Source organism: Lemur catta, chromosome 9 (assembly GCF_020740605.2).
Source record: "Lemur catta isolate mLemCat1 chromosome 9, mLemCat1.pri, whole genome shotgun sequence".
Taxonomy (NCBI): domain Eukaryota; kingdom Metazoa; phylum Chordata; class Mammalia; order Primates; family Lemuridae; genus Lemur; species Lemur catta.
This window is the reverse complement of record NC_059136.1, coordinates 43,517,521-43,532,305: the sequence shown is the minus strand read 5'-3', so window position 1 is coordinate 43,532,305 and position 14,785 is coordinate 43,517,521. Positions and strand designations below refer to the sequence as shown.

The following is a 14,785-nucleotide window of genomic DNA, read 5'->3' as shown; positions in this document are numbered from 1 at the left end:
AATATCACATTAAATGGCGCCTCTAATCAGGAATCTTAAGACAGGCTCAATACCAACATGTTAGTATTTCTGGGTTCACAAAGGCATGGGAGAGAACTAAAAATAATGAAGTAGGCCCTCTGCCAAAAAATTCAAACTATAAAAGTTCTAATGACAGAAGTTGGAAACAGTCAAATTCTTAGATGCACTTCTCTTGAACTTCATTTGTACCAATTCTCGAAGGGTATGTAAAATACTTCTTGGGTTATTCAAGGGACAGTAACTGACCTTAAGTTCTTAAAATTTGTTTTTTAATTAACTAGAACACAAAAAATCTGACTTATGGCTCAGTGTCTCTTCAGGAACTTTGGGTTCTGCTGAGAGAACCAGTTGCAACAGCTTCAAGCTAACAGTGATACTAAACAAGGCTGCAAAGACCAGCTCTTCAGGAGAAATGGAAATGTGGGAATAGCTTCTCATATATGAAACTTTGTCCTATTTTCAGGACTGCAATTATCTGGAATCAGAGTTCTTATTCTAAAAAAGAAAGGGAAGGAAAAATGTAGTTCCTGTAACAAACCTGGTATGCCTATCCCCTTCTGGGTTTATTTAGTTTTATTTTTAAGCATGCACACTTATGTTTAGCAAAGAATGAAGGTAGAAGCAGGCAGCTATGGTGTATTTTAAGGAAAATGGATAAGTGTGAGGAAATCTACCACTTACTAGTTGTATATAACCTTGAATAAGTTACTTTAACCCATAAACGTACCCATTTCTTTGTATGTAAAATGGTTATATTTGTGAAGATTGAAATGGGTATATTCTTTAAAATATCACAGGAGCTGGTACATTCTGGGTATATGATAAACATCAAAATGTGACTTGCAGTAGGATTGAGTCAGCACTCATGATTCCTATCACTCTCACATTTACTCTCTACAAGTGGTTTCACGGAAGTGATTTCACGGAAGTCCTTGGGACTCAATTCTGTGATCAAGAAGTCTAAAGGACTGCTTCAGTCTGAAGAAAATGGGGGGGGGGGCAGGAGGCACAGGAGAGGGAAATAGGGGAGAAAGAGAAAAAAGGAAACGTGCAGTGCAGAAAAAAAAGTTACCCTATGGTTAGTTTTCACTCACTTTAGGTGAAATGAGACTTCCTCTAAGGAGTGGTTACGAAGGGTGTGTTCACTTTGCGAAAACTGGTCAAGCTCAACACTTATGATTTGGGGACTTTTTTATATGCATATTGTGCTTCAATAAAAAAAGCTTACTCTAAATGTATCTTTCAAAAAAGAACTGAAAGAACATTCCATTTCTAGCTCCGGGCAAAGAAGAAATTAAATAAAAAAGACCCATAAATATACCACTTGGTCAAAGTGTACTTATGGGAACTCTGGTGAAAAGAAGGCAGAATTACAAGTGGGAGAGACCTAGATTCAGATCTAGCTCTGCTGGCTGCCCTGGGGCAAGTTAATGCTTCTGAGCCTTGGTTTGTCTCTTCTGTATAATGGAGTTAACAGAAAGTTCCTTCAAGAGGCATTTAGGTATTAGTAAGTATTACTTCCCTTCCTTATTCCTACTCTGCTCTGAAATATCCTCCAGGTCAGAGTCCATAACAAGTCTGGTCATTTTAATATGGTGCCTGGCACATGGTGATCAGTGTAAGAAATTTTTGCTGAATGAAAGAAGGTGATTGATAATCAGTTTCTTACCTTCTAGGGACCTATTATAATAAAATCTAGGACAGACTGGCAAGAAGACGATCGTGAAAAAAATTCATCACTTGCAAGACCCTCTACTCACTGGTGGCCTCCATTTTTTCCCAGTTATAATCTCTCTCAACAGGCTGTGGTCCACATATTCCTTTGAAAAGGCTACTGTTCCTGCTAGCTGCCTTTGCTTACAGAAAACCAACTCTGTTTGTCATTTTTTAGTATCCCTGGTTCGCCTAACCCTTGGCCTAGTATATTTTCCCTAATTCTTACAGAAGTTATTGTTCGACCATCGCTCACCATTCAAGGTCTTACCTAACACTTACATTTAACTTCAAATATGTGTTACTTTTACAGCATCTCACATTCCGTGAGTGCTTGATAAACATTTAATTTTGATTGATTTAATTCTTGGACTTGATTTACTTCTGGGAGCACTGGTTAAGAACTGATCTAAATACTAGTTTATGCTAAGTCTCTCTACTCAACTAGTTTCAGGTAAGAGGAGTATATAAACCAGGAATAGCAATAATAATAATAATAATAATAATAAAAAGAAAAGACTGATGTCCATGACAGACGTAAGTAATAGATTTCTTTCTCATTGAGTTCAGGAACACCTGAAATTCTTCTAACATAGCAGTCCAGGAAGGCTCTACCAGTCAATCTGAGTTTCCATGAGTTGAAATTTATTAGTCATTCGTAGGAATGAATATTCCAGTATGACGGCTCTCCAAGACCTCATAACTTCAGAGCATGTATCCAAAATCTGCCTTAACACTTGCAGTCTTTCCTGTGTAATTTCCTGGAGCATAAAACATTCATACTTTGTATGTTAAACCTCTTGTACACAACTGGTATACTTCAAAATCAAAAGATGATGTCCATCATGGGCCCCTGAAAAATTAATGAATGAAAAATGTCTTGCAGAGAAAGCACCTGTCTCCTTGGGAAAGAATAGCGCATGGTTTATACCTATTTTAAAGAGAATGATGGTGGCACGAGCAGGTATCACATCCTGAGAGAGCAGAAGGCAGAGGGCTTGTCACACAGGTCTCACTCCACCCCACAAACCCCATCCTACATTATCTCATTTGGAACTGCTATTATTTAACATTTGGAGAATCACAACTCCAAGCACAGAGAGCAAACATGAAAAGAGCAGAGACAGCTTACTGTAGCACATCTCCCTCACCCGCAGTATGAAGACGGCCCAGTCCACACCTGAACCTGCACATTTCATCCACAAACGGCCCTGAATTCTCTGTAAAGGATGCAGCATTCCTCAAGGAATTCCCTCTTCCTCCTCCCCGTCCCCCAAACAATTCTCAGATCAAACAAGGCTGCCTCCGCAAAGTCTACCAATATCCAGATTCTTCCCCAAACACAAACAGGTGACAATGAATCGTCAGCATTTTAATAACTAATGCAATCAGCTCATCTAAGAGTTTGGCAATTTTCCCTATCAACCTACTTCTCTCCACCCTCACCTCTATTTTTCTGAGCTTTCAAACTGTAAAATATTTGCTCTAGGTACGTAGCATCAGAGCGTGTACAAATGGCTGGAGAGAACAATCCACAAAGCCTCTGTCTGTCTGTTTCATGATGATTTCCTTTTTAAGAGTAAGGGTGTTTCCTGCCCAGCCTCTGACTTTTGTTATTAGTGGGAACACCATTACCTTAAAATAACATTCTAAGCTTGCTTGCTTACTGCTGAGCACACTAGCACTTTCAGTAGTGACATTTAAAAATGAAAAGCTCTATTAATTATTAATAATGAAAAATGAGATACTCTGAATTAGAAATATGCTCTCACTTTGCTGTTTTTAGTAGCCACCAGTTCTGCCATATTGTATATGGATTCATGAAATATGCTGTGAGGTTTACTGTCATACCACACTTTAACTTAGCAAAAACCAATTCTAGGTCTTCATGATTAAATTCACATTTTTAAAACAAATTAACTGGGAAGTATTCATCCACTATTAGGAAGCTCTCACTTTTTAAAGCAACCTATAAAATCCGGTAATCAGCCTGTTAGTAACTTCAGGAATTTAAAAGGCTATAAAATACACCTGCCACATGTGGGCTTTTTATACTTGAACGGTGAGACAGCATTGGCTCTACAACATTTTGGAAAAACCTCATACGTACTTCTGCATCATTTGTAACATCAAAGGGCAATCTATCAACATGGATTACCTTTCTCTTTCTCAAGTAGAATCTAAAGTTTAAAGAAACAGCTTCCTGGCTCATTTTATTTAGCCAAACATTAAAGTCTCACTAATTTAGACAGCATTTATTTGGTATCCCAAAATAAGCCTAAATACTGTGTACGAGAAAAAAACTCGTTAAGCAAAGAAATGCTTTCAGTAATATAGAATTAAGGGAAATGTTATTCCCTTAAAAGAACTGTTTTCCAAAACTGGATTGACAAAGAATAGATGAAACTCAAAACTGCTCTGTAGCTCTTTTAAATCAGTCTCATAAAATTCCATTTTACAATAGAGTCAGACAATGATAAAAACGTAGAACGAGTTGGGTAAAGGATACCGTGGCCTAAAGAGATAGTTCCTGGCCCCAATTTACAAACAGCTAAGTGGGGGACAGAAAGAGGGGCATACAATTCCCAGGCTTCTGGATCCATATCCGGCCGTTCTTCACGAAGGACTCTTGCTCAGTGTAAGTTTGGTTGGATTGTAAACTCAAAATAAATAAAAAAACAAAATGAGAACAAAAACAAAACAAGTCTTTTTAGAATTCCTTCATCACTTACACAGTTCACTAAATCAGACTAGTCTAACTCTTGCCGGTCCACAAACATTTTTGTGGATCAAATACATTTATGTTTATAATTTTTTAAGACCTTGGTTTACCTTTTATTGCCTACGACCTGATCTCTTTGAACTCCAGTGTTCTCGTCTGTAAACTGGCCTAAAACAACGATAAAGGTACCATGCCACAAGTGATGTTTTTTTCTTTGTAAATGAAGAGTTTTATATTCCAATTGCAACTGAATGGCCTGGTTTGGCATTTCTCAACGCCTTACTCTTCTTAGTTTAGAATAGGTCTCAATTACCTGTGTTTTGTTCCTTTCTAGTCATGACAGAAGATTTATCTATAGCAGCCTCAGTAAATCATGCCAAATTGACTGGCTAAGTAAACTTAATAAAAAAATATATCGAACAATGAAAGCCTACCCAACTCTCAAATATAACAGGTTGTCATCCAGGTCTAACAATGTAAAGTGTCACCGGGATGGGGCACACGTTCCCTGCCTTGATGCATCTGGCTGGTGGAACCTCAGAAGCCCTTCAGCACTTCCGCTCTTTTGCTTCTGATCTGCTGGTAAAAGCCCTTTCACAGCCCCTCAATTGCCACTCCTGTGACAATGGACTAAGAATGGACCTGTCAAAAGTAATAGAAATGTGTTTAAACCATGGCAGTTTATTCCTTTAGAGAATCTGATTCAACTCCCAATGTTTGGGAAAGAGGCTCCTACTGTAACGCCTTTCAGAGAAGGGGAGTGGGGGAGAATTTCTCAATGAAGAGGAAACACCAGACGCCTAGTGGCCGGGCTAAATTAATTTAAATGCCTTTGAAATGTTCATCTTTGTTGCTACCTGTCCCTTATGCTATGCAAGTTAAACAGGAAAAAAAGGACGGCGGTGGGGGGGGTAGCTTTAACAAAAGCCTTGTTACGGTGCCAAGCACCATAGACACCTCTGATAAATTCTTGCTGAGTGGGTGGGTGACGCAGGAAAGATCTCTTCTCAAAGGCTTCAGGAGAAAGGTAAAGGAAGCTTTCCTCTTCCTATAACCATCTCTCTCAGAAAATGTACTCGGTAGGTCAGCAGGTATTTATTGAGCGACTTCTCTAGTGTCAGACACAGCCCTGGGCCCGGGGCTGCAACTGTGAGGAAGATGAGATCCCTGCGGTCACAAAGTTCATATTCTATTGGGTCAGGGAGAAAATAAACAAGAGGTAACCCAGAAAACAAACCAGGGTGCAGCGACTGACAGTGACGCAGGGGTACCCCATATTAGATAAGACGGTCAAGGAAGGAGACTGTCCTTGGACATTGTAGTTGAGGCCAAAATGGCCCGAGGAAAGGAGGTAGCCCTGTGAAGATTAGACAGAGTAATGCAGGTAGAGGGGAGGAGAGAGCAAAGGCCCTGAGGTGGGAGGTGGTAATGAGCCTGGAATGTGTGGGGGGAAAAGGCAGCGTGGGGGTAACAGAGAAGTACAAAACGCTGGAGCTGACGTTGGGGGTGCAGACTGTGGCTGGGCCCTTAGGGCCTTGTGCACCACTGCACAGCACCGTAAGGTGAGGGGAACGGATTCAACTGCAAGGGTGATGGGAAAATTTTGGAGGTCTTAATGAAAGTTTTCAAGCAAACTAGCCAAACCCTGAAATTTACTGCAGATGGAAATTCCAGCCACTTGATACAGCATTCATTAAAAATTTCTTATAATGGGATGCTAAGTGAAAAAATATAACTACAGTATGATAATGATGACTATAAAACAAAGATAAGGATCGAATGTAGCACCAAAATTAATAGTTAGTGTCTGTGTCATGAGATACGGAATGACTGAGGACTGTCACAAGTCGGAGGATACTTAAGGACGTGAAGATGAAATGCAATGTGGGATCCTGGATGGGATCCCGGGACAGAAAGGAGAGTAGTGCAAACCTGGTGGAATCCACATAAAGTCTGTGGCTCAATTAATAAATTATACCAATGCTGATCTCTTAGTTTGAATAATTATGCTATGGTTATATAGTATGTCAACTTTAGGGGAAGCTGAACAAAGAGTGTAAGGGAATTTTTTATACTATTTTATAGCTTTTCTGTAAGCATAAAATTATTTCTAAATAAAAACCTAAAAAGAAAAATGAAAGGCCAATTTGCAGTCCTATAATAGCTGGTGATTTATCTCTTAAAAACTTATTTTTATTTCTTACATCTTTAACTTTATGCTTTGATAATTTGAGAAGAAAAAAATGCACAGTTGGATGCTGTATGTATTTGGCATCATTCATTCATTGTCACCATTTCTCAGATTGTTTCCCTGGAAATCCTTCTGGAGAAAAGTCTGTGAATTTATTCATTTACAAGATATCCAGGCTGAAGCCTAATATGCTTTCCCCATGATGAGTATAATCTGCATTCCATTTCCCCTAATAAGGGTGTCTCCAGAGTGGATTAAATGCCTCGTTCGGATGCACAATAGAATAGTCATCATTTTCAGGAGCTCCAGTTAGACCACACAAGTAAAGGCACAGAGGTCAAGGTCGGCGGCTGATGAAGCCCACAACAAAGTGATTTCACAGAAGAAAGGGAACTCAGAACAAGAGCATTTTCCCCTAGTCGGCCACCTTCCAGATACCGTGACATACTTGTCTACTGGCAGGGCAACTCCTTCCTCTCCAGAACTCCAGGAAGATGGTGCCCCTGGTGTGGGATCTGACCACGGCTTACAGACACAACAAAAGCTCCCCCGGAGAACATGAAACTGCTGTAAACACAGCTAGTTCTGCTTTCTTTTTGCTACTTGGAACTACAGCCTGGAAACAGATGCACTGAATTATTGTGACAGCCAGAGAGAAAAATCAGGAAATACATGGAGGGAGGAAGAAGAGTCAACTGGGAAAAGGGAAAGGAAATTAAATGAACTGAGAACCAATTATATGTGAGCCTGTCGCTGCTTCATATGTTATCTAGTTTAACCACCAAGTGTCACTGTCCTCATTTTACATATGAGGTGATCCAGGCTTAGAGAAGCCTAACCAATGTGGCCAAGGGTTTTGGCTCTACCTTGAGAACACTTTCCACAAAATCATGGCAGGACCCACAAGGTCCTGGACCAGTGAAACGAGATGGTCAACGAGTGCTCTGTGTGTGTCTGAGACAGAGCTTTGCTGTTAGGTGCTGCTGGACGTGCAAGGAAGCCACACACAGGACTATGCAGCCTACATCTGTGAGACATCGGACTACAGGGATGGGTGATGCCAGAAGGATCAAGGCGAACGGCTTGGATGCTAAAGTCAAGGTGCCTGAGGCTGATTTCTGATCCGAGACTCACCAGCTGAGTGAGTCGCTGGCAATCACGTGTGCTCTCCAAACTTGGGTGTCCTTGCCTCTAAGTGGACATTATAATGGCACTTGCCTCAGGTGCCAGTGGGTGCTCAGCGCAGTGCCTGGCACACAGTAAATGCTTTAGAATTATTACGTTCTTTCATGATTAAATTTCCCTAGTCGTGTAATTAAACCAATAGCAAGAAAGGATGGTAAACAGAGATGAGCCCCAAAGAAGCCTTGGCACGGGCAGAGGCCTCCTGTCTCCTAGCATGGAGGGCAGCAGACAAGCATGGCCTGCTAATCATCAGAAGAAAGCAGAGACTGAAATAAGTGATCGCTCTCTACAATAACCAGACAGATGAAACTCCCTCAGTCTGAATGGTCTGTTCAGATTCCCTGTCCAATGAGGAACCGAGTCTAAATACCACAAATGAAGCGCTTAAAAGGGACAAAAGTCTGCAGCCAACCATCACAGCTTACTCAAGCTCAGAGAGCTGCCCTAGTCAACAAGAAAAAGCAAATCTAGAGCCAAGAGCAAATGCGGAACCTTCTCTGGGCCTGGGGGAGAAGGCAAATAGTGAATCCAAATTTCCATTTTCTCAAACACTTATTCTGGGAGCTTGTAAAAAGTATTCTCTTCAACATCTGTACTGCTGAACTCAGTAAAAGTGCCAAAATCCAGGATACCCAGAACGCTCCTCACCTTTCACTTTGAACGGAGCTGGCAAGCTGCAAACATTGTTCTGATACCACATTAGCCCATCTTATTCTAGTACTCAGCTTGATGCCTTCTGCAGAGCATGTGCTTAGTAAATATTCATTGATTTTATTAATAGTATTACTTTATTTTGTAAAAACACTGTCAATCTGCAATGCCCACCTTTTTTCTCATAGGGAGCTATAAGTGATTATGTTTAGGATACCCCTAAAAATGCAGAATAAGGTGGGGGGGGGAGAAAGAAAGAGGAGGACGAAGAGGAGGAGGAAGAGTAGAAGAGAAGATGAGAGAGCTGATTTTTAAACACACAAAGAAGAAAAAAGAAGACTATTGAAGACAAGGTGCTATTAATAGAAAAAGTGAGGCAGGATAAGTTCTACAGACAACAGTGGCACCACATTGCAAGGGAGAGACAAAGACCAAAACTTCTCTGCAAATGGCTCTGCCCGACAGCAAAGCACGCTGCAGAACACTGCTTAGAAAACCTAACAGGGCCAGATGTTGCCACCATTAGTTAAAAGGTGTCAGACAGTCCAAGGGAACCCTAGTCCACACAAGTGTCCTGGTCCCTGCTGCTTGCCTGTCCCCTCCCTAGGAGTTCACATCAAGCCACAGAGAACGCTTCAGTAACTACCTCTTGGGCTCAACACCAGTCCTGGGCCCCAGTGCATGGTGGCAGTTCAGGGTCTCTCTCTCTCTCTCTCTCTCTCTCAGACACTTCAACCGTTCCAGGGACGCTGGGAATAAACTCCCCTTTTTAAACCAAGTGGAGGATCATCTTGGCTATTGCCATTAGTTAAGTATGAAGTAGAAAATTAGTTAAGTATAAAAGTTAAGTATGAAAAAGAGAGTGGAGACTCTCTCTACCCAACACAGCCCCTTTTCCAGAGACTGCCAAGGGCATCCTAACCTAGTCAGGTCCTAAGCTGGCTTCCAGCCCTGTGAGATTCATGCCATGAATGGCATCCTCAGCAAAGACGGAATCTAATGGCCTACTACCCTCAGCTCCTTACTCTGGGAGGGAAGTAGGTGGTGGTGATGAAGATAATCCTTGGATTTACTTCATCACTGATTGTACAGTAAGTAATATGGGTAGAGTACAGTAGAATTCACAAAATAATTCCACAAACATTATCTCATTTGCTTTTTAAAACAACATTGGAAGAATGGACAATTCACTCCATTTGTTTTCCCAGAGAGGAATTTAAGGGTCAAAGGTTAAGTAAAACTGATGCTAGGAGAGATTAGGCAGCTTGCATATCTCAGGTCTTGAACCTTGGTCTGCAGGTTTTAATTCTAACGTTCTTTTATATCAAATCTATGTCACCATCGATGCTTGGGCTAGACATACAGAAGAGCCAGCACATCCTACTTATCTCCTAAGCGGTTGGGGGAGGGGGGGAGCGCGGATAAATGATTTAATTTGAACTGTAATTTATATGATGTCTCCTGGAAGTTTATGGACACATAAAGGGGTCCTCCACTAAGAAACTGAGACTATTTCAACACAGTTTTATTATGCTCACTAAACTAGAAGTTTATCAGTCTGCTTCTGCTGACACTGTTTGAATGGAATAATTCTACATATAATGTTTAAAACTGTTTCACTTAATAGATGGTGAATCTCTTTCCATATAACTAAATATTAATGAATAAGCATTCATTTAGATCTACCTCATTCTTTTAAAATCCTGCATCTTACCACATAATAAAAGCACCACAATGTTTTTTAATCAATCTCCTAATGATAGAAATTTAGGTTATTTCAAATTTTTCATTCTTAAAAAAAATAAAAATACTTCTTTCAACAATCAAATAAACAAATACTACATCAAATCACTGTGTGAGATAAAGCCTGAAATATTCTGTTTTGGCTGAATATAAAAACTTAAAATGATAAAGCAGAAATGCTGTTGGTTGTGTCAAAGCCAGTTTTATAGCAGGAAACCATTGTCTTTTGTGGATTTCTTTGATAGAAACTGCTTTTTTTTGCCATTTCACTTTTTTTTTAATTGAAAAGACTTTATTCTGTAGGGACTGAATGATACTACGTCTTGACACAGAAAAAGTTATTTATACATAAATTACAGTTACTTTACCCATGTTAACGAGGCTGTCATCCTCTTGTGTGATTTACTGCAATCTTGTAATAGAAAAGCTTCATTTCCTTGACACCTGGGTGGTAATGGGACTGATAATTCCATGCTGCAAATGTTTCCTCCTCTCTTTTTCTGGAGGTGTGTTAAAATCTAGAGTGCATTTTTAGGTCAGAGTAATTCTAATACCAGTCTCCAGGGCCCAGAGCACCAGCACAGACACACACACACCCCCACACAGTCACATCCATTACCCAGGAAACCTAGCAAGGCCTCCTCTTTCTTCAAGAGATTTATAATTCTCAGGATGGAAGCCTGCACTTGTTCTGCAACTGAGTTTTGGGAATGACTACGTATACATAATTTAAATGGCATGAGAAGATAGATGTTAAAAAATGACTGGGAATTAAAGTTAGAAATTGGCAGTTTAACAAAGCATTCAGATTTCAGTTTAAATTTTAATACTATTTAAGAAAAAGCTACTTTGGAACATAATGGATAAGAGCGAATAAAAATAATTCAAGAAAGCCTATCCCAATCAATTCCTTCTCTCTGGACATTACCAAAATAGTAGTATTAGTAATGATTTTGATGGGAAGAAAACCAAAGAGATGAGAAAACGGATTTTCATAACCTACCACAATGTAAAGATCTTTTCATAGTTTCCTACATCTACGGCCTTTTTTATCTTCATCCTAATACTCATAGGAAAATACACTTCTGCTTCTTTAATATTTTCGTTGTTAATATGCTTTTATAAAATTCTCACCAGAAATTTTTGAGATGGATGGTTTAATATGCATTTAACTGACCTAATAGGACAGCCTCAAAGATGCAATGTCTGGCTGGACCTGGTGTGATTAGCACATCACACCTTCTGATGTGCATATAATACTGATGTCTCTTCTGTCAGTCGTGTGGTCTCTGCAGTAAAGAAGGGAGAACAGAAGATGAGGGTGTGTCTGGATAAGCAACCAGACGTTGTATCCTGGAGGTATCTGGTTGGTGGCGCTGTTGGTATACAGGACCTAATTTCCTCATTTCTTGTCACTCATTCACCTATTGCTCCCCGTCACTCACTGACTCAGCATTTACTGAGTGCCTAACTTGTACTCTGGGCCCTAGATGCTACGTTCCAGAAATACATAGATGACCAAACCTCAGCACGCTATTCAGGGCTGGCAGCAAGGATCCTGCCATAATGAATGCTAATGTGGGGGGTCCTGTGCCCTTTCCAGGGATGCTACATAAGCCACCAGTTAGCACTGTGATTGCCAAATGACTTCCTTTCAGAGCTTCAAAGCCTCCTGTAACATAGCTCTAAGCAGCACAAGATACTGTAACAAAAGAGACATCACTACCTTGAAAGTGAAGTTGGTATTTCCTATTTCCCAGCAATGCTACTTAGGATTTTACATTACACTTGACTTTCTAAAATTTTATAGCATGCTCTTTCATTCAACAATGGAGAGCTTCTGCCCTGCACCCAACACAGTGCCAGGTACTAGAGGCATCATCAGGAATACTGTGGATCCTGCCCCAAAGGAGCTCCACAGACCATCTGCACCTGGAAATCTGGCCCCATGTAGGCAGTCACAACAATGCTGCACAAGTAGAATGCATGTGAGCCTCTCCAACAGTGGCCTCATCAATTCCTCCGTTCCCTGAATGCATTTGCTGCTTCTTCCTTCTAAAAGTGAAGTCTATTTCCCCTCCTCTTGAATCTGAGCTAGACTTGTGACTTGCTCTGACCAGCACAATGCTGCAAATGTGACACTGTGTCTGTTTTGAGTGTGGCCTGTAAGTGGCCTGACACTTCTGCTTTTGCTCTTTAGGAATCTACCTCTTGGGACTCAGCTACCACATTGTAAGGAAGTCCAGATCCTCCTGCTGGCATGAGAGGCTGCATGGAGGTGAACCAAGGCGTCCCAGCTGAGCTACCAGCAGAGGGCAGCCACACCAGTGACCCCAGATGACACCACGTGGAATGGAAGAGCAACCCAGTCCATGCAAAGGATCTTGAGGAATTATAAATTGTTGTTTTAAGCCATTATTTTGGGGGATGTCTTATTCCACATATCAATAATCACTTGTATGGTGCATTAAGCACATTGTCAGAGTAGAATATGAAAACAATATCGTGGATCAGTTCCCATAAGTGAACCATCTAAAATTCTTGGGGGAAAAAAATCTACCATCAGCTGTTAGCTGAATTCAATACAGCTTACTTTCACTGTGGAGAAGACCCTTGGTTTTTGTGCCTCACCTATCTTTGGAGAACAAAGAATGCAACTGTATATAAAAATAATAAAATAGGAGAACTTCTCTTTACTTTCATGTGCATTGAAGTGAAACTTAAGAAGACACCTGAGTTTTTAAGAGTTAACCACTGAATACATATTCCAAGTTCAAATTCCAAATCATATTAAATGAATGAAACCACGTTATTTAGAAGGTCAGACAACCTGACATATTACAGTGAATGTAGGTTTTACATATTTACTACATGTCAATAAGAGTTTTTAAATTCTGATTTAGTTTTCTCAGATTCCTAGCGGGCAAGATTACACCACATAATGGTGACAGTTGATTTGGTGGAGATGATGTCAGGGAGGAGAAGGAAATGAGGGTTGAGGTGAAAGAGAGAAGAAAGAACAAGAGTGAGCAGAAGGGAAAAATCAATTTCTGATTTGTTAACAGCACCGGTAGTGAGACTTTTAACAGTAAAATCACTCACCAATTAGTAACACGTTCCTAAATTCAAGTCTCCTGTGTTCTTTCCCTGCATTATCTGCTAAGCATGGGCAACATTTTCATTTAACAAAGAAAACATCACGGAAAACAATCATCCTGCAGAATCTCCTGGGAAGAAAGAGGGACTGCTGCTTTCAGATTAGTTATTGCAGTCAATGTTTACAGCATGCCTTACAATCACTTTTACCAATGCGCCTTACAATCACTCCTTAGTTACTCTTTCCAAATGCCTGGGGGAGTAAGTCAGCATTATCATCTCAGGATTACTCGAGGGCACAGGAAACAGACTTATTGCTGTGAAGATAACCCATCCACAGCTGTCCCAGGATAAGGAGTGGCTGGTTCAGAATAGAGCCCTGGGTGCTCCCCGTTTGCTCCTCCACAGATGAAGCAGGACCCCACCCCCAGCACGGACCTACATGACTCCCCCAACCCCTCCCGAACGTACAACACGTAAAGTTCACAACAAGTTTGTATCTTCAAATTTGCAAAACACAACATCAGAGTAACAGGTCATCCTGTAACATTTTACAGCAAAAAGGTGGGTTTTATTCTCCCTTCTCTGTTTTAAAAATGCATTACCGCTTACAAAGTAACATCCTGGTGGGTATGCATTTCCTGAAAGTAATGGCTAATAAAGTCTTCGGGCAAAGGCCCCGCCTGCAACAACTCTGGCCAGCATCATTAACAAGGGCACAGCTTTTCAGGAGCCCCTGCTACTTTCATAATAAATACTACCAGGTGCTCCTTTTATCTGAGCAGTTCTGGTGTACCTTAGAGACAAGGCTCATTAAGTCTCATGAGGCCTCTCAGAGACTGACACAGTAAGACACATAAATGGGAATCCTGTCATTCACCAAAGGCAGAAAACAGCAATCGGCTCATATACTTAGCAGAACAACAACAATTTTACTGGAGGACACCATCAGAAACATTACCTGGAAATCTCTCATCTAGATGCTTTCTTCTAAGCACCCTTCACTCATTGGCAAGATGAGAATAATAATACTCATTCAGCCAACTTCATGGGGTTAGAGTGCAGATCAAATGAAGGGGACAGATGTAAAGGTGCTGAGGAAAACTCTGATGTCCACACAAATAAAAGGCATTATTTCTATTATCTAAATCAAACCTACTTCTGAGGCAGAAAATGTCATCCCCAAACACTGTGCGCCCAAAACAGTGAGCCTTTTCCTCCAAACAGCTTGGGCATTATTTATACACATGCAAATTCTATTTCTATGTCTGTGATCACATTCCTATAGGGTACAGGAGAAGATGAGGGAAGAGAAAGCAAAATGAGAATCAGAGCATACAGACACAACAATTATCCTTGATTGTAATGTTTGCATATATTCAACATTCAAAAACATTTTTTCATCTGCCTAGAAAACATTCATGATGGAAGAAATAGAACTATACACTCAAACTCTGCAATGG

The 14,785-nt window shown here is 40.5% G+C and overlaps 1 protein-coding gene across 2 annotated transcripts in view; it reads right to left on the bottom strand.

The window, feature by feature from the left end:
• Positions 1–14,785, bottom strand: part of EXT1 (exostosin glycosyltransferase 1) — a 268,697-nt gene that overhangs the window by 93,100 nt on the left and 160,812 nt on the right. The window lies entirely within an intron of this gene.